General features: G+C 38.5%; 1 long non-coding RNA gene across 2 annotated transcripts in view; it reads right to left on the bottom strand.

The window, feature by feature from the left end:
* LOC126499083 (uncharacterized) overlaps positions 1-19,683 on the bottom strand; it is a 117,737-nt gene that overhangs the window by 81,032 nt on the left and 17,022 nt on the right. The gene's annotated exons all lie outside the window — the stretch shown is intronic.

Raw genomic sequence — 19,683 nt, 5'->3', positions numbered from 1 at the left:
AATGCCACTCCTTATAAGCTTAGGGGCCCAAATACATTCAAGCTACCACAGTGAATCGATTGTTTCTTCATTCCCTGTTGCTCCCATCAGGTCAATCCCAAAGCTGTGCATGTTATGTGCACACACAGGCATATAAACAAAAGTACAAATAAATTTTAAAAACAGAATCCTAGAGAACTCATAGTTGTGTCTAACAAGGTGATTTCTAGTTCACTCAAATGAGTGATGATGCAGGAGAGAGGAGATAGTTGCTAGATCACAATCAGCAAGCAGGTAAGGGAGGAGACCTAAAGCAGGAATTGCAGAGTGACAGGGCTAGGAACACTTCAGTTTAGAGGGGAAAGGGCAGACACTTCCTGTACCGGTAGAGCACTCATGCAGTGTTGTAGGGAGGTGGCATCTCTAAGTTTTTTCTGATTATTCCTTCTTCTCAGGGATGATGTGGGAGTGTCATATATCAATCTGTTGATTTCACTGATTAAGCAATAAAGAAACTCCTTGGCCTTGATAGGTTAAAACATAGGTGGGAGGAGTAAACAGAATAGGATGCTGGGAGGAAGAGGAAGTGAGGTCAGACTCTGCTCTGCTCCCGGGGAGACCCGACAGCTCTGCTCTCTGGAGCAGAGACGCCATGCTCAGCTCTCCCTGGTAGAAGTGATAGCTCCTCTCAGCTCCGACCCAGGATGGACGTAGGCTAGAATCTTCCCGGTAAGCACACCTTGGGGTGCTTACACACATTATTAGAAATGGGCTAGTCCCGGTGTGAGAGTTAGCCGAGAAGAGGCTAGATATAATGAACAAGCAGTGTTTAAATGAATACGATTTGTGTGTTGTTATTTCGGGGCATAAGCTAGCAGGCAGCTGGGGTGCTGGGGACGCAGCCCCGCCACTATTATTTCAACACAGGGACATAGGAAGTAAGGGATGAGAAAGGAGAGAGGCAAGAATTGGTGCTTGAGGAAGGAATGATGTGGTGAATTACAAAACCAGGAGAATGAATGAATTCGACTTGCCACGCTTGGCCTTTAAACCCTAGATACAACTGAAACAGTCCTCTCACAGTTTGCTTCTAAATTTCTACACATATAGAAATAATTATCAACATTTATTCACTTTTTATTACTCATATGCTACTAGAGAGAGAAAGAGCGAGAGAGCGAACAAATCTTGTCTTTCCTATAGTGTGGGTGGATGTGCTCAGATACACAGAGCTAAGTGAATGGAATATTGGCCATTTTGTAGCTCAGTGTCATGTGCAGAACTGATGCTTTCTGCTTTGAATTATTTCCTTATTACACTACCTAAGAAAAATCTAGATGGGCTTATTATTGTGTGTACTTCCATTTACCCTAAGACTACTACAGAAGTGAAAACCTCAAGGAGGAATTAATGTCAGAGGGAGGAAAATGCTTACTGTAAGAGGCTAGAAGATTAAAAATGTTTTCATAAATACCACGAGGAGGCTTCCTTTCCTCCCTCCTTCCTTCCTTCCTTCCTTCCTTCCTTCCTTCCTTCCTTCCTTCCTTCCTTCCTTCCTTCCTTTTTTTGTTTTGGTTTTTCGAGACAAGGTTCCTCTGGGTAACAGCTCTGGCTGTCCTGGAACTTGCTTTGTAGACCAGGCTGGCCTGGAACCATGAAGCTTTCAAATAGGCAACTCACCTAGAAAATTTGAAGTGGTGTGCATTTTCATAGCATGCAAATATTTCTAATAAAAGTACTCTCCAATAACTAAGGGGAAACTGTCATATACATGCTGTATATTTATCAACATCATAAATACATAAAGCCTTATGGTTTTATATAGAAGTTATTGACACATTAATTATCAGTTAATGCCCTTGTACTGATACAACTCAGGAGAATAGGAAGGTAGTCTTGGTGTTTTATAAGATACAGACAGCATGACCTAAATCTTAACCTCTATTTGAGAAAAGTAATTCACATCTAAATTTCACCATTATTGGAAGCCACATTAATTCATATTCTCTCCTCTGTAAAAGGTTATTTAATAGAAATTAGGCCAATTCCAATAAGCAACTGCTGCTTATGTAGAGAAAATATGTTAAGGAATAATCACCATAAATACTGACAAAGATCCAAAAGACTCATTGTATACTTTAGAAGACTAGACCAGAAACACAATTAAACAAACTCACTGGTTCTAAAAATAAAAGGTCTAAAAAAGCTATTTTTCTTATTCTTAAGGACAGAGAAAAGCAATTGTAATTTTTTTTTTATTTTGGTTTTTTGAGACAGGGTTTCTCTGTGGCTTTGGAGCCTGTCCTGGAACTAGCTCTTGTAGACCAGGCTGGTCTTGAACTCACAGAGATCCACCTGCCTCTGCCTCGCGAGTGCTGGGATTAAAGGCGTGCGCCACCACCGCCCGGCTTGCAATTGTAATTCTTAAGCAGAACTGCTTATTTTCTTGACTCAAATTTCAGTTTTGAGTTTGGTTTTTAATGGCTCTCTACAAGTTTCCACTACCAGACAATCTCCATTTAGCCATTTCCAGAAAGGTCTGACTTATCTATGTCCACATAGTTTGAGAAATAGTGAATGAACATGAATGATAGAAATATTCTAATTAGGCACAATTTATGATCATAAGGGCTAGAAAACTGCACATTTAATAATGGAGACATTTTTCTCCTTGAAATTTCCCTATGGGTTAAGGATGTTCCAGAGAAAATGAATTATTATAAATAAATATAACATTGTGGGGGGCAAGATAAACATTTGTTCTGTTTTCAGTATGAGATGCATCTAGCAGCTTCAGAGTGCTGCAGAGAAGCAGGAGGCAAAGGTCTTCTCTAGCTGGCAGTTACAGCCTGCTTGTCTCGGTGCTCTCAGTCCATCCTAGAGTGGTGCAGGCAGCCTGCTATATGACAGGTCCGCATACCAGAGATGGGACCCTCATGCCTGGGCCATACATTAGATAAGACTTTGTGTCCCATACCAGTAGAATTGGGAATTCGGGAGGGAGTAATCTAGAACACCTGGAAGATTCTACTCCCCAAAGAACTCAGCCAATGAAGGATTTGGGGGACAGAGAAATGAGGTCAGGAATATAAAAACTACTTCTTTATCATGCCAGCCATTTTTGCCTTTTTCCAGGCTGACACTGAGCTTCTGCAGAACCAAAAATAAATCAGTTTTGCTTTCCCTACTTGGATTTTCTAGTATTCTTATTACGATTTAAATATCATTGTTTCCCACAGGGGGAATTCAGATTTTCACTAAAAATATATTCAGCCCATTCTTCTCTTGAATTAAGACTTTTCATAATTCACATGTTTCATTATTTTCCTAAATTTGTCTTTTCATTCTCTCATAGAAGGGAATTAAAGCTCAAGAACATATTCCAGTCAAAACGTCACTGGGTTAAGACACTCCAGATGAATATATTTTAAGAAACAACAGGTAAAATAAGCCTTTTGTTTTTTCGTAGCTTTTAGTTATCCCAGCAATCCTTGCCCCTCATCTGCACATATAACTGAAGACTATAATGCCACATTTTGCTCTGCTACCATCAACTGATGTGGGAGTGATTTCTTATTAATAAAGAAACTGCCTAGGCCCCTTGATAGGCCAACCCTTAGGTGGGTGGAGTAAACAGAACCGAAGGCTGGGAGAAAGAAGCTGAGTCAGGGAGTCGCCATGGTTCTCCCACTCCAGACAGACGCAGGTTAAGATCTTTCCTGATAAGCGCACCTCGTGGTGCTACATAGATTATAAGAAATGCGTTAAGAGGCTGAAACTAATGGGCCAGGCAGTGTTTAAAAGAATACAGTTTCCGTGTAATTATTTTGGGGCATAAGCTAGCCATGTGGGCGGCTGGGTGCCTGGGACGCAGCCCCGCCGCTCTTAATACAACAATCAACCACCTTCAAACTTGCAGTAGTTCAGATCATAATTTCTTCTTTTGAAATAATATAGAGTGTGCTTATTTTATATCTGAAAGACAAACATATCTTCCATTGGGTATTTAAATGAACACTTAATTATAGTGATATTTCATTGTGTTTTAATAAAGAAAGTCTGTCCGAAGATCAGAGTGCAGAGCTAAACCATTAGAGGACAGGGAGTGGGTGGCACACACCCTTAATCTCAGGACTCAAGGCCACCTTGAGATTGAATCTGTTTAAAAAGAGGAACAACTCACAAAAGTGTTCCCCGCCTTTAAGCCTTTAACTAAGGGACTCACACGCCTTTAATCCCAGCACTAGGGAGGTGGAGACCAGAGTGGTATAAAAGGCAGTAGGAGACAAGCAGTGCAGCCTGAGGCTTGGTGGAGAGCACTGCAGTCTACAGTCACACTGAGGACAGGGTCACCCCCTTGTTCCTCTGAGCCTTGGTAGAGGTAACAATTCTCTAGTGGCTTGGCTGCTTTTCTTTTTCTGATCTTCAGCTTGAACCCTAATAGCCGTCTCTGGGTTTTTATTATTTGTGCTACAGTTAATCCTAAAGCCTTATTTGCACCATTAATATGAAAGAGAAGCTATAAAAGCTGAGATAAAGCAAGGCTGATAAATCTTTGAGCTGATCTCTGATTCTTCCTCAGAGAAGTCTGTCTTGGACTCTGAGTGTGAGAGCGCCACTGTACCAGGCTTCATGGATATTACCATAGTCTAACACACTGTTCTCAGAGACGGGCAGCTCACTTACTCTCATTCAAGCACCACTTATATATTCTATTTCAAACATACCCTTTTGATAAATAATTCTCTCAGGTAATAAATTTTAATTTAAAGACCTCAGAGTTTTTTTTCCAAATCAAATTCTATGCTTTCTATTTGTTTTAACCACTGCCTATACATTTTGAGACATCCTAAGGATATTTAAAATGAGACGAAAAGTTGCTGATCTTGTTATTAGTAGGTTATTAATCCTTTTCCAAATTATATTTATATAAACAAAATCAAGACTGACATTAACATAAGTAAAATTCTATCAAGTTATTCTAGACCAATACTGATATTCCATTATCAATATAATAGCAAGTTAAAATAAAAACCACAAATGTAACTTAAAAATTCCTATTAGTTATATTAAAATTGCAAGAAAAAGCAGGTAAAATCAATTTTAGATTTTGATTGAATATAGTGGTATATTATTTGTGTTTTAGTAAATAAAACTTGCCTGAAGATCATAGGGCAAAGCAGTCACACTAGTCAGCTATCCAGGCTAGGAAGTGGTGGCACACACTTTTAATCCCAGGACCCCAGAGACAGGCAGAAAATCTCCATTAGTACAAGGGTACCAGGGGCTATACAAGCCTGAATCTGTCTAAATACAAACAGGGCTCACACAAAGGTGATCCCACCGAATCACAGCACTGGGGAGGTGGAGACAGGAGTGATATGGCGGGCCAGAGAGAGGAGTATAAAAGGGAAGAGACAGGAACTCACTGGAGCGTGGGGTCTTCAGGATTCATGGAGACAAGATCTCAATCATTTCAGACTGAGGTGGAAGTAAGAGCCAGTGGTTGGCTGCTTTGCTTTTCTGATCTTCAGCTTGAACCCCAATATCTATCTCTGGGTTTTTATTATTTGTGCTAGAGTTGAACATAGTATTTTCAAAATAGTGTACAAGTAAAATGATTCTCCTGCCCCTGCCTTTTAATTTGGTATGAGTTTTCAGCATCCCAGGTTTACACTGCTCTCATCTTAGACTAGCCACATTTCAGGGACTTAGGACCCCATACAGTCAGTGGCTGCGACAGTGCCAGTGTAGTACAAGAGCCTGCTAAGAGGGTGGCTCACAAAGCAGCTCTGAAATTATGGGCCTGCTAGAATGCAGACTTTGTCTCAACAAGCGTTCTAGGAAATTTGTATGGACAAAACATTGAGGAGCATTATTCTAGGAGGCTTTGAATTATTTACCAGAAAAAATTGTTTTGAATATTTTTATAATTTTGTATTTGTTTAAGTTATTTTTTGAATCAACATCATTCCTCTGTTCCTTCTTTTTTATTTAATAACACATTTTTTCATATTTATAAAAGCTGAACTTGTTTATTTAGAAAATAAGAAAATACAAATTAGAAATAAAATCCATCTGTAATTTTAAGGGCAGAGCTAACTATTGACTTTTTTGTGTTTATTTTTTACTTTTATTTTTTTGAGACAGGGTTTCTCTGCAGCTTTGGAGTCTGTCCTACTCTTGTAGAGCAGGCTGACCTCGAACTCACAGAGATCCACCTGCCTCTGCCTCCAGAGTGCTGGGATTAAAGGCGTGCGCCACCACCGCCCAGCTGTGTTTATCTTCTTTTGACATGTTTTTTGTGTTTATCTTTTCTGCTTTCTAAAATGTTTCTTTTTTAAAAAAAGATTTATTCATTTTTATTTTGTGCATGTTTGCCTGTATGAATATATGTGCATCACATGTGTGCCCTGCTAGACCAGAAGAGGATACTGGAACTCTTGGAACTAGAGTTCCAGTTGGGTATAAGTCAGCATGTAAGTGCTGGTGTCCTCTGGAAGAGAAGCAAGCATCCTCAACCACTGAACCATCTTCTATCCCCTAAAATGTTCATTTATTAATTATGCCTTTTTTTCCACACACAAATACATATATTTAAAATCCTGGGAACGGAACCCAGGACCACATGCACTGCAGACAGTCTATGGCTCAGCACCATAAATATGGATAATAAGTAATTCCAACAGGTGCCTATAGACTAAGGTCTCCTTGAAACAGGTCCACCCTTGAGGTGTCTGACATTATGAATTTGAAGCATATTTTCCAAACTTTATTCTTGGCATTTAAATGACCCACAGGCATACATAAACATACATTTATATATTTGTATAACTTTCATAAAAACATTATCATCAAATATTGTTTTATAACTTGCCCTTTCACTTACAAATATATCAGATACATCCCATCATATATTCCAAGATAATACTTTTTTAAAAGGTCAAGTATATTGATTATATTTAGAATAGTATATATTGAGTATATACAGTAAATTTAATCTTAAGCATATAGTCCCATGAGGCTTGGATTTTTTTTTGTTTTTGTCTTGTTTTGTTTTTGATTTTTCAAGACAAGGTTTCTCTGTGTAACCCTGGCTGTCCTGGAACTTGCTCTGTAGACCAAGCTGGCTCTGAGATCCACTTGTTTCTACCCACCGAGTGCTGGGATTAAAGGCATATGCCACCATAGCCCAGCTAGTAGCATAAGTTTTGATGATGCAGTCACAACATATCCACTAAAATCAAGACAGAACCATAAGGGGCTGGAGAGACAGTGCAGCAGTTACAAGCACATACTGCTTGCTCTTCCAGAGAACGAAGTTTTGGTTTTCAGCACCCAAGTCAGGAGATTCATAACCACCTGGATCTCAAGCTCCAGGGGATCTGACACACTGTTCTGGTGTCCAAGGATGCCTATACACACAGAGAGGAACACACGTACACAAAAAATAAACCTTAAGGCCGGAGGTGGTGGCGCACGCCTTTAATCCCAGCACTCGGGAGGCAGTTGCAGGCGGATCTCTGTGAGTTCAAGGCCAGCCTGGTCTACAAGAGCTAGTTCCAGGACAGGAACCAAAAGCTACTGAGAAACCCTGTCTCGAAAAATCAAATAAACAAACAAACAAACAAACAAACCTTAAGAAAAAAGACAGAAGAGATTCATCACCCACAAAAACTTTCTTCTGTTAAATTACAGTTAAGAGGCATTTACCTCCTCTAGCAATCATGTTTTCTGGGCCCATAGTTTTGCTTTCTCTATAGTACTACAGAAGTCGAATTACACATTTACCTTTAGGGTCTGAGTTCTTTCACTTAGCTTACCACACCCGTGATTCATCCATGTTAATTTGGTTCTTTGAATTGCTTTATAGTATTCTAGTCTATGAATAAACACTGTGGTTTTTGTTATGTTTATTGCTGTAGTCACCAGCTGGAGGTCAATAAGATTACCCTCAGCTTTTGTTGGTTATAAAATTGCTATTAATAACGACTTTCAGGTTTTAGAGTAAAGATGTGGAAGAGAGATTTGCTTTTAGAAAGCATCTTTTTAAATGGCCACATTAATACATAATAAATAAAACTAATATATAATTTAATAAAATAATAAAAATAATATATTTATATATGTACTCACTCATTTAAAAGATTAACTACACTGTATTAACATGGTGCTTAGCTCATAAGCTATTCTATCTAATGGTCTTGGGGGAAGCTGAGGTTTACCATACTATGACGTCTAGTTGACTCAGTGTATGCCTTATTCTCTTAACACTTAAGAGCATTACTCCCACTGGTTTATATCACTGCTTCTGGGAAAGGCAGTCAGCTTTGGGAGCCTGCAGTCAGAAACTCACATACACATTCTCTGGCTGACATACAAGGTTGGAGACTATGAGCAGACAGGATAACCTGCACACCACATTTGCACTGAAGATTTAAATGATCTAATATTATCATTCACAGTATGGAAATGGTTTTTACTGGTAGAAAGAACAAGACTGGTTTATTTTAACTAAATCATTTTATGCTGGGGGATTTTATACGACCTGTTTCGGGGCAAAGAACACTGTAATATTTAGTATTCCTAATTCCGAAGGGGCCTATTTTCACTGCACTTTCTGAATCCTGCCCATCTTGTTCTAGCTATGAAGCATTTGCTCCACTGATCTTTGTATTTTACAAATATGTTCAAAATAAGAAAATCATTAACACAGTTTTGTGCCTCTAAAGTCTTGCTTAGAGCATTTTGAGACGTGGAATTAAAGGTCAAACTGGGCACGAGACAGGTTGGCATGCCAGAAGCAGTGGAGCTTGTCTTTCTGCTTCCATTTACAATTCTCAGGGCTTCTAAAAAGTTTCACTGCCCATAGGTTCCTGATAAGCAGTATTCCAGTCAAGACCTATGTTTATACTCCAATTTTTGTTTTAATTCAAGAGTTTTCTCTTCTTATTTATTTATAAAATCTATGGTTTTTCAAGACAGGGTTTCTCTGTGTAGCCCTGGCTATCTGGAACTAGCTCTGTAGATCCAGGATGGCATCGAATATACAGAGATCTTCCTGCTTCTGTCTCCCAAGTACTGGGATTAAAGGCATGTGCTACCACATCTGGTCTAAGAGTTTATTTTGTGTGTGTGTGGTCTTAGACATATATTAACCAAAGCTTTCCTATATCAGAAATTTACTTAAAGATGAAAATAATCAGAAGGTAACTTTTATGTGTGTGTGGCATATGCACATGTGTGTGCTTGTGTATGCAGTTATGCAGTGTGTGGAGACTAGAGGTCAAGGTTGGGTGTCTGCCTTGATCCCTCTCCACCTTTTTTAGACAGTCTCTCCCTGAATGTGGAGCTCACCAACCCAGTTTGCTAGAGGGCTCCAGGCATCTCCTCTCTCTGTTTCACTGGTGCTGGGATCATGCTTGGTTTCTTACATATGTACTGGAACTTTGAACTCAGGCCTTCATATTTTATTTGAATAGCAAGCAAGCATTTTACCAACAGAGCCATCTCTCTAGCCCACAGAAGCCAAATTTGAGAAAAACATGAATAAACTTAATTCCTACTACTTTTGTTGACAGCTAAGGACCCATCATAGACATCATCCATAATATATGAGGGTTTTGACTTGCTAACTCACCCTGACAGAGGAACAACTTCAGAGTGGTATGTACAGAGTATATTCATCTATCTCTCCACGGTTCTTTGTGAATCCTTGTTACTTTTGCTGAGAAAGCTTAAGATTTAACATGGCAGATACGATCCCTATGGCAGAATTTGATGCTTAGAAGAAGGGAAAATATGTGATATTCCCTAGTATTTCAGTTCAAAGGAGGCATTTTCTCATTGTGGTGAATATATTTATTTTAAATATGATGAACCATGTGAATTACTGAAAGCTGATACAAAGAGCTAATAGGCATCTTAAGATCTATTTTTAAAAGATTAAGTTTTATTTTTCATCTTGTATGTGTGTCTGTGTGGAAGTATATACATGGAAGGTCAGCAGAGAGTGTTGGACCCCCTGGAGCTGAAGTGAGAGGTGGCTGCAAAGCCCCACATCCTGTGGATGACAGGAGTCAGACTTGGGTCCTCCGCAAGAGGCAAGACTTAATCACTGAGCCATCTCTCCAGCTTGGTTAAGATGATAAGAAACACAGAAATGAGACATTTATATCACACTCTCCTCACAAAATTCAGGGATCGTTAAGGAAGAGGGCAGAAAGATTGGAAGAACCAGAGGTGGTTGAAGACTACAGGGAAACAATGTTTTCCAGAAACAAAGCAGACACACAAATTGTAACAGCACAGGAAAGACCTGTCTAAGCTCAACCGAATTTCCAACATGGAGTGGGGGAAGTGGGCATGAAGCCCCTTATCTAGTTTGAGGGGCTGCTGGCATTTGACAACTTTCGGGAGAATAATTTAATTTCTTTTCTGTTTTTTTTTGGGGGGGGCAGGATTTTTCTGTGTAGCCCTGATTGTCCTAGAACTCACTCTGTGGGCCAGGCTGGCCTCAAACTCAGAAATCTGCCTTCCTCTGCCTGCCAAGTGCTGAGATTAAAGGAGTATGCCATCATGCCCGGGTAGAGAATCAATTTTCTTTAATGGTGTAGCCCACCTATGGTAACCACACCCCAAAGCAGGCTCCACACCCAAGAGTAGCTGGCCAGCACAAACCGGACTTAGAGAAGGGGACATGCCAAGGGGAAGGAGTGGAAAGAAGAGACATGAAGTGAAACCTGAAGCTGTGTGGGTAGGAAGATGGGGGTGTATCTTGGAGGAATTGGGGGAGGGAGATGAATGTGAACAAAATACATTGTATGCAATTATTCAAACTTATAAAAGCACATTTTGAAAGAAAGAACGCTGGAGAGGTGAAAGAACTATCATTATCTTACAGAGGACCCACGTCTAGGTACTTACAACTGCCTTACTGTAAGTCCAGCTCAGGGACTTCCAATGCACATCCCCATACACAGACAGTTGTAAACATAAGTAAAAATAAAATAAATCTTTTAAAAAAGGGAGCACATTTGTAGTGCGTGTAGGCTAGTGACTAACAAGCTTTTGAAATACAACTTGTTATGGGTAAGCAAATAATGGATATTTAAAACATTCTGATTTATACAAATTCTTTCAAGTGTACATTAAAGTAGTGACATTTTTCTAGTTCTTAAACATCTACTACACGAATAAATACAGTATCTGTGCTATCATATTACTAAAGATCAAAATAATGGGGGACTTCATTATACTATCTGCCTTACTTCTACATATTTGAAATTTTTATAATAAAAAGGTTTACAAACCCTTTAGACATTAATTTCAGAAATCTACAAAAGATCAGCAGTAGACAAAGCTAGGTAGCAGTTTAAGGACTCCTAGTACAAAAAGCCCAAATTTTGACTCACACCCACAACAGGTAGTAAACAAGCTATCAAATGTTGGAAACATTTGAAATAGTCCATCTAGTTTGAATATTCCAAAAGGTCATACCATTGTTCCTCAAAATTAAAAATGTTTAAGATGGATGCTGCTATAATCCCAGCACATAGGAAGTGCAGGAAGAACGAGAATTAAGATCACCCTGGGTTGCACTGAATGTTCGAGGTCAGCCTGGGCTGTGTGATAGTCTACCTGAACAACACCAAACTCCCTCAAACAAACAAAAGGGTATCTTTCAAATTTATAGGTATAACATAAAAAATCATTTTAGGTCTGTTATAATGGCTCATGCCTGCAATCCTAGCATAAGGGATGCTGAGACAGGAGGATGAAAGCAAGTTTAAGGTCAGTCTTAGCTAGAATGAGAACTTGTTTCAAAGAAAACAAAACAATACAAAATTTAACTGAACTGAAGTAGATTTTTTTTTTACTAAATAAGCACTAATGAAAGATCTTTATGTCTCTGAGGATGTTAATATTTTATTTTGTTTTAATCTTAACTGTACTTTCTGATTAAACTACAAATTAGCACTTTAAAAAAGCATACTATGGGGCAGGAGAGACAGCTCAGTGGTTAAGGGCACTGACTGCTCTTCCAGAAGACCAGGGTTCAATTCCAAATATGTAGAAGTAAGGCAGGTAACAACTGTCTGTAACCCCTGAGACCCCCATAGACATATATACAGGCAAAAACATCAATGCATATTTTAAAAAGCATATAAGTAAATACATATTCTCATCATTTTTCAAATAAAATCAATAGTGGTCACCTTTACACATTTCTACTGTATTTTAAAAATTTTAAAAGTTCACCATAATTAATATAAACATTTACATTAATCTTTTTAAAAAGCATCTCTGTCAGGCGGTGGTGACACACATTTTTAATCCCAGCACTCAGGAGGCTGAGGCAGGTAGATCTCTGTGAGTTCAAGGGCTGACTAATCTACAGAGTGAGTTCCAGGACAGCCAGGGTTCCAGAACAGAGAAACCCTGTCTGGAGGTGCTTGGGGGTGGGGGGAACACATCTATTTTTAGTGTATCTACTTCTCTAAAATACCTTTAAAATTTAATTTTAAAAAAGTCATTAGGCTTCTAAATGATTTTATTGAACTCATAGTTTAAAGTTTACTTTTTAGATACTTGCAGTCAATTTATAAGTTTTCTATATTATATTCCATATCTTTTACAAAGAAAATATGTTGAAACCCTAAAATATTGCAGGTTGGTGGCTCATGCCTCTAAACCTAGCCCATGGGAGGCAGAGGCAGGCTGTCTCTAAGTGTGAAGTTAGCCTGGTCCACAGAGAGTTCTAGAACAGCCAAGACTACAAAGAGAAACTCTGTCTTGAAAAACAGAAACAAGCAAACAAAGAAAATCTTTCAAAAACTCTTATGATGTGACATAAAAGGAAACAATAATTGTGGTAGGAAAATAATACTTAAAATGATACGTCTTCTACAATGTACCTATAAGTTATACCGAATAATCATTACAACAAATGTCCTTAGAGGACAAAGGAGAGCAGCGAGCAGCAAGGTGGAGGAGGGCTGGAACGTGTTTCCTGTTATCTTCTGCTGTGTGGTCTTTCAGTGCACCACTCTTTAAACAGGAAAGGTTCAAGGGCAAGTCCTGCTTCAAATGTCCCTTATCCTCCTGAGTACAGAACAATGTGTTTGTGTAGTTTATGATTACACGAGACAAGACTGTGAACACATGATTTACTCAATGGCCCTTCCTTTTAAAGATAAAGAATGCATTTAAGTTGATTGTGTATGAAACTGTTAATTCCTTAATTCTTTAGAAGACTCCAACAGAGAATATTGTTGTATTTTAAAACATTAGAATCAAAGTCACTCTTTGTCTTATTCCCAGATAACAACACCAATTAATGTTTCTGCTTATTTCAGAGAAAATACAAATGAATAGTTTAATTTTTCTTCATAAAAGCAAAATATCCCCATAAAAATTTACTTCTCAAAAATTTTAATGTGCAAATAACTTGAGAAACTGTGTTATGATAAAAGAAAAACATAAGTTAACAGAACTAAGAGCACAGCTTCTAACAGGGGCCAGAGTAAGGGACACGTCTCATGAAAACAAACTGCTCATGTTCCCAGAACACAACCCCCTGGGGAGGAATTCTGTCTTTAACTTGCTGGGTGGCAGAGCCCACAGGAATTACTCAAACTGAAAATCCCAAAGCATGCTCACCTAGAGGAAAATAAGACAGATATGATTTGAGTATAATTATTTCCTAGTAATATCACTAAAGAAAACAACCTTAAATGATTAAGGTTGTATGAGCTTCAATAGGTGGAGAACTGTGATGTATTTACAAACACACCATTTGCTAGCTGAGGAAGAAAACACACAGTGAATGTACACATGACATTTTTATTCTTTAAAATAATATTCTCTAAGGCACTCATATTTATAATACCCTTAAATGGTATTTAAAATGATAAAAATTACAAACATTTGAGGACTTACTACATGCTGGATATATTCTAAGTGGTTTACATGGTTTATTTTATTTACTCCTTAATAAGCCAGTAAGTTTTATTAAGCAATCAGTATTATTTCTGTTTTATGAATAAAAAGCTAAGGCACAGGGTCATTTGTATAAACAAAACCGAATTCAAAATCAGGTGTTTTGTCTCTAAGGCTCTTGTTTTTAATTTAGCTTCAGTTAATGTAAAAATGAATTTTAACCATATTATTATGCAAGACTATTCCTTCAGTTTTTGTATGAACTTCCATCTATCTGGCCCACTGTGACTACAGGACTCTCAATCCCTCCTGATTCATCTTTTGGTTTCATCTGCTTTCCTTGATCGCCCAGGATCTAGTTAGTTTGATGCCTGAATATTCTCTCTCAGCTGCTGAAGGAAAAAAAAAAGTTTGTGTAACAGTAATCATTTCTACTTTTCCCAGCAAACTTTACCCCTGGTGTATCCAGGGCAAAGTGGGCCACCCGAGGGAAGTGAGCCTTCGCAAATGCCCAGCGACATTCTGTTGTTATTTCAAAGCACCCACAACAGCAGCTCTTCCAAACTTTTCCAGACCTCATCCCTACATGGACCTATCCTTTTGGAAATCGCTTTAGGATGGGTTTATTTAAAATCCATCCAGAGCAGAGTTGGAAGATAACAAACAGGATGCCCAGTTAAGCGCTATATTTCATATGAGGAACATTTTAGAATGTTAGATCTCAAACATCACATTATAGAAGTACTTAAATGGTACTTAAGATGATTTAAAAGTGATAAATTGAAAACTACCACATATTTCATGAGGCACAGTTAGTACTAGAGAATATATTCACAATAGACCTAACATGGAGACATACATACAGCAGCCTAAGGCAGGAGGATTATGAATTTGAGCCTAGCTTGGACAATTAACATCTTAAAACAAGACCATTACCCCCACACAAGCATTCACTGTTTATCCAAACTCAAATTTAACTAGACATCTAGGACTTTATTACTAAGTAAATCCAATCAAATTCCTTCTTTCAAATCCCAGAAGTGTCTTTCTTCTTTTCAAAGGTTAATTCTCTATTGTATTAGTCAGCTTTCCATCATTATAATGAAATATCTACAGCAATTTACTTGTAATGACACAAGGTTTCTTTTTGCCCATTGTTACGGAAGTTCCAGGCTAAGACCAATGGCTGGAGTGGTTTGTGTCTCTGGTAAAGAGAGTATAATCTATATCATGGCAGGATCTCATGCACTAGGAAACAAGGACAGGGTTCTCCATTTCCCTTCAAGAACATGAACCCAATGCTCTAAGTATCATCCACTGACGAAGCCTTAGTTTTCAAAGGTTCTACCACCTCCCAATAATGACACCCTGGGGAACAAATATTTAACATATGGACCTTTGTGGGGACACTGAACCTTACCACTTATGGCATTCATCTTTCTCCTTATGTTCCTCTCTTCCTCCTTCTATATGTTCAACACCTGCCTATGAACCCACATCTTTTGTTGTGTCATTTTGCAATTCCTCTACAGAGAGACATTCTAATTCCCACCCCTTCAATATGGACTGGGCCACATAAACTGCTCTGTCTACAGAATGAATCAGAAGTACAAATATGTTATTTTGGAGTCTGGATCTCAAGAGGCCTATGCATTTCTATTTGTCTTCTTAAGCTGCCTTTTCTGTTTCCAAGAGAAGAATACGGACGCCACCTGGTCCCAGGATAAGAGTGACAGGTAAGTGGGACAGCCTAGTTTAGAGCAAAGCTCCCAGAGAACTTTCAGCTATACAAGCAAGCTCTGTTGAAAGCAGTCAATCTGCAGACAGGTAAGCTATAATAGTAATTATTGTCTTGGGCTTTGTGTTTTAGAATGTTTGTTATACAGCAAAAGCACATATCCTTTATTTTTAAAAGTCTATCAAAACCTTATTATGTCATTATTTCAACTTACTTTCCTGTACCCCCAACCACTATGGGAAGTATTTGTTCTTGCTTTCATTGTCCGCCACTTATTTCTGTTATCTGTATCAATTCTCCTTTCCTGTCCCCAGTCTCCATCTCTCTCCTTGGGTAGGGTCTTACTACCCAAGGAGGTTCAGCAACCTACCTCTCCCCCTATTGCTGCGATTATAGAAATGCATAACTACAGCCAACAACTGCAGTGCCATTTCACTTGTATTTTAATAAATAAAACTTGCTTGAGGATCAGAAACATAAAACAACCCCACCGGCCAGCCTTATAGACCAGGCAGTGGTAACACACACCTTTAATCCCAGTAGCCGCACTACTTGCCAGAGAAACTGGAAGGTGCATGCCTTTAATCCCAGTGGTGCATACTTTAATCCCAGCCCTAGAGAGTATTATAAAACGAGAGGAAACAGCTCTTAGACACAGTCTCATTCTGACATTCCTGGAGGCAGGATTGCCATTTTCAAACTGAGGTCAAGGTAAGAGTCAATGGTCGGCTGTGTTGCTTTTCGTGTCTTCAGGTAGAACCCCAATTTCTCTCTCTGGGTTTTTATTAATTGTGCTTCAAACAGCCAATTCTCTTTCTAATGCCAAAAGTGAAAACAATGACTTCTTTAGCTCTAGGACTTTCTCATCCACCCAAATGTAAATATTTCACACAGGTTGAAAGTTTTTGGTTATATCCAGAAACCAACTGTGGAAGGCAAGGTGAGCTCTTCAAATTCTAGCCTCTGGCAATTTTCATTTCACTCAGTGTTTGACATTGGTAAGTGGTAGCAGCAGCAGCAGCAGCAGCAGCAGCAGAAAAGCAAGGTGGCACCCTCTAATGTTACAGTACTCATGCAGGTCACAAGAGCTGAGACCTTTAGCCCTTGGCACAGTTAGTGTTTGCTATAGCTCACATCCAGAGTCTGAGACCCTTGGTCTTGAAGACTTGAGAGTTCTCTAGAACTTTTCTAGCAACCTGGCCTGTAGGTTCTCTTCTCTAGCATCTAATGGGCCAATGAGTTTATAACTTATGTCGACCTCTATGTGATTTTCTTTGGGATTTACTGGCTGTGGAAACTGGCCAGTACAGAAACCCCAACAAAGCAGACCCTGATGTTACATTCTAGTTTCAGAGGGTTAGAGTCCTATTGGCAGAGCAAAGGCATGGCAGCAGGACCAGCTAAGAGCTTATCCTCAAATCCATAAGCAAGAGGCAGAGAGAGAACACTGGGAATGGCAGACTCCAGTTTTAGAACTATAAGCCCAAACAACCCTCTTTTCCCTAAATTTCTTCTGATCACAGTCTTTTATTATAGCAACAGAAAAGTAACTAATATGATGGATTAAGAAAATAATTTTTAAAGATAATGCCATACTTTACAAAATACAAAATCCCCTAATTTTCTTCTCTTTCAACACAAGTTTTTAGTCTTTAACCTACCACTCAATAAAGTTGCACAAGAACAAAACAGTCACTAACATTTTTTTCCAGCAAATATTTTGGAAAATTCTAAAATAGCTTACAAAGTTTACACAATAAAAACACAACCAAAAACCTTAAAGTTGTATAAAAAAGTCCACTTAAGTCATAAGCAGTGCATACTTATTGTGGAGAGCATTGCTAGCCTGTCAGTCTGAGGGTAAGCAGAGCTGCTCTCTGCCACACAATGTTTCTTCCACTAACTGGAAGGAACTACTACAGTAAAGACCTATGCACACATGAAAAACACAACAAAATCCTATTGTAAATGTGTACAATAGTTCCCAGCATGAATTACAGCAAATGTTATTTTTAATTAAAAATTTTAATTAAAAGCCCAATAAAGTGCCTTTCAAAAGCATTTGCTGGGGTAGGAAGATGGCTCAATGACTAAGTGATTAATGCACAAGCCTGAAGACCCTGCTGATCCCTAGCACCCACATTAAATAACAAAAGCCAAGCATGGCTGATAGCATTTGTGACCCTAGCACTGGTAGACTAAGACAAGTGGATCCTGGAGACTTGCTGACCAGCCAGGCTAGCCAAAACAGCAAATACCAGGTTCACTGATAAACTATCAACACACGCACCTCTCACTATACAGTTACATAAATAAAAATAAAGCATTTCTTATTTTTTCTGGTATTGAAAAAAAATTCTATATTAGTTTCTCTCAATATATCAAGCAAGCAACAGAAAAGAGGAAGATTGTGCAAAATACGAAGTAAGTGATTTAGATGCATGAATGAATCTTGTGGAGTGCTCTGTGAACATTTACTCTGAGTCTCAGTTTTCTCATTCTAAGATCTAAATCGTAAAGCACTTCCCTGGTTCTTGACTGGAGGCGATAATATACTTGCCCATGGCCATTCTGACTTAATAGATGTGAAAAGGGGCTCAGGTAACTGTATCTTTACAAAACCTTGTAAACAATTCTGATGCACATTACTGATTAAGAACAAACGATCTAAATAAATAATAATAAATAACTTCTGCTGGGCAGTGGTGGCGCACGCCTTCAATCCTAGCACTCGGGAGGCAGAGGCAGGTGGATCTCTGTGAGTGCGAAGCCAGCCTGGTCTACAGAGCTAGTTCCAGGACAGGCACCAAAGCTACAGAGAAACCCTGTCTCAAAAAAACAAAACAAGCAAACAAAGAAACAAAAACTTCTTCGATATTTTGCAATTAAAAATGTTACTTTTTACATCTCATCGCTGAAATTCCAAAAGTTTCTATCTTTTTAAAATTGCTCTCCTGTTATTAATGGATAAGACTATTTTAGGAAACAGAACCGTGTCTAAATTGTGATTAAGAGCTTATATTATGGAGTGCTTATCAGTCTAAGGTTAACTCATTTAATATCCATAATTATACTGTCACAACAATGGAAGGTAAGTGCTACCACTTTTATATTATACAGACGAGGCAAATAAAGCAGAGAAAGTAACTTAACCAAAGCTACAGAGCACATAAAGGGAAACTGCGCTGCAGAGCCTCAACTCTCAGCTACTATGCCACTCTAGCCTCTAGCTGTACTTATAAACACAAACATCACATGTGCTCTCCCAACTCGCACTGTTTCTATGCTATGAAAAGAGAAGCATGTGTTTTTAGGAAAGTGGAAAAGGTAAAAAAGAAATATCTCAAGAGACCTGAGTCTAGAGTACTGGGATTTATAGACGCCTCTTTAGGTAGGTCACTATCCTTAGGAGAGATTACTCTCCAGTTATTATTTCATCCCAGAATATCAAAGATGTGTTCTTTTCAACTAATCAAATATTAAATATTAATTTAAAAAGTATGAGAAAATTTACCCTATTAGATAAACTAGACTCCCCAACTATAAAGAGAGGAAAGGAAACACAGAAGCTAAGTCAGAGAGTCAAAAGGTAGGTAACAATTGAAATGTTCTGTTAATTACTTTGGATATACAAAGGATAATTTGCTGGCATTTAAAGAATGAGTTGGAGATTGTTGAGTCTAATATTATAAGGTACAGTGTTCCCTTCTCATCAGCATGGATAAAGGGGGATTTAACTAAAGTCTGTGATCTTCAATGTGCAGTGTTAAAATGCCAATCTACATTGCAGTCCTTTTTTATATCTAGGTGCACTCAGCAAACTGAAGACAGGCGTCACGTTCAATTTGGTGTTTAGGGTTTATTTGGGGTATATAATAGAGAATCTATAACTAACACTATGTTTAGGAATGTTGGGTCTGAGGTATAGATGGTAGACTAAGGAATTATAAGATATAACCTTTCCCACTCAACAGTAGTACATAGGCTAACTACATGGATAGTGAGTTCGTTCAGGATGAGCGCAG

Source organism: Alexandromys fortis, unplaced genomic scaffold (assembly GCF_014885135.2).
Source record: "Alexandromys fortis isolate MF-2015 unplaced genomic scaffold, M_Fortis_MF-2015_v1.1 scaffold_14, whole genome shotgun sequence".
Taxonomy (NCBI): domain Eukaryota; kingdom Metazoa; phylum Chordata; class Mammalia; order Rodentia; family Cricetidae; genus Alexandromys; species Alexandromys fortis.
This window is presented reverse-complemented; position numbering and strand designations above follow the sequence as displayed.